This window comes from Balaenoptera musculus, chromosome 4, assembly GCF_009873245.2.
Source record: "Balaenoptera musculus isolate JJ_BM4_2016_0621 chromosome 4, mBalMus1.pri.v3, whole genome shotgun sequence".
In the NCBI taxonomy this organism is placed as follows: Eukaryota; Metazoa; Chordata; class Mammalia; order Artiodactyla; family Balaenopteridae; genus Balaenoptera; species Balaenoptera musculus.
In genome coordinates this window covers 21,752,836-21,754,516 of record NC_045788.1, presented here as the reverse complement: position 1 = coordinate 21,754,516, position 1,681 = coordinate 21,752,836, and positions in this window count along the sequence as shown.

Sequence of the window (1,681 nt, the reverse complement as noted above, 5' to 3'; positions counted from 1 at the left end):
CTCACAAGGCAGAAGACACTTTGCAGATGTGATTAAGGTGAGAATCTTGAGATGGGGAGGTTATCTTGGATTCTCCGGGTGGGCTCAATGTAATCACAGGCATCCTTGTAAGAGGGATGTAGAGTCAGAGGAGATGTGATGATGGAGTGAGGGGTGAGTGAGAGAGAGAGAGAGGGAGGGAGGGATGGAGAGATTGAGACAGAGAGAGACAGAGACAGAGACAGAGAGAGAGAGACAGACAGAAAGAGACAGAGAGAGAGAAAGAGAAGACATTGGAAGATGTTATGCTGGCTCTTAAAGTGGATGAAGGGGCTGTGAGCCAAGGAATGCAGATGGCTGTTAGAAGCTGGAAAAGGCAAGGGAAAGGATTCCCCCTAGAGCCTCTGAGGGAGTTGTAGCTTTGCTGACACCTTGACTTTAGCCCAGTGAAACCCACTTAGACTGTCTCATCTCCAAACCAGTAGTTTGGAGTTTTGTAGTTTTTGTAGTTTTTTTTTTTTTTTTAAGTTTTTTTTGATTTTAGATTTTTTAGATTTAGATTTTTTTTTTGTTTTTTAGATTTTTTTAGATTTAGTTTTTTAGATTTTTTAGATTTAGATTTTTTGATTTTAGATTTTTTAGATTTAGATTTTTTTTTTAAGTTTTTTTTGATTTTTTTGATTTTTAGTTTGGAGTTTTGTAGTTTTTGTAGTTTTTTTTTTTTTAAGTTTTTTTTTTTTTTAAGTTTTTTTTGATCTGGACCATTTAAAAAGTTTTTATTGAATTTGTTACAATATCGTTTCTGTGTTATACTTTGGTTTCTTGGCCCCAAGGCCTGGGGGATCTTAGCTCCCCGACCAGGGATTGAACCCGCAGCCCCTGTATTGGAAGGTGAAGTCTTAACCACTGGACCGCCAGGGAAGTCCTCAAATGTATGTAGTTTTAAGCCACTGTTTGTGGTACTTTGTTACAGCAGCCATAGGAAACCAATAGCGGCCTGCTACTTTCCCTCTCTTAGCTTCCGTTAGCTCATTTCTAATAAGAGAAGAGAAGGCACGCTAGGAATTGCTTTCCCATAAGGTTGTTGTGTGGGTGAATGAAGTAGTGAATTTGCTACTTCAGAAGGAAGAGGGGAAGGCCTTTGGCATCAGGTCCTCGGGCCAGTGCTTCTCACACTGTCAGTGATGAAGCCCCCCTCCCCCCTTTTAATAAATTTCAATCCATTGTGGATCAATACTTTTATAAAATACAATACAAATGAATCATTAGAAACAAATGAAATAAAGGACATACAAAATCCAAGCCTCACTCTTTTATTATTAGATTCAGCAGCCATAAAATTGTGCTGGGTAATTGCTCTGAAAATTTCTCTACATTTACTCTCGTCTTCTGTCCTCGTGTCACTTTCTGTGGGCGGGGAACAGACAATTTGGTGCCTGGTCCCGGCCCACACCCTGAGCTGATTGTTACCTGGAGGGGAGTATAAGTTGCAGTCGAGGCCTGGGGCAGTCAGATTGCCTTACAGATGAGGTGATGTCCAGGCTGAATTCTGAGGTAGGAATAGGGGTTTACCAGGAAGAAAAGAGCAAAAACAGAACAGGGGAAACAGCATGTTGAAAGGACGGAGGCAGAGAGAGAAAGACAAATATCACATGATATCGCTTATATGTGGAATCTTAAAAAAAAAAAAGATACAAATGAG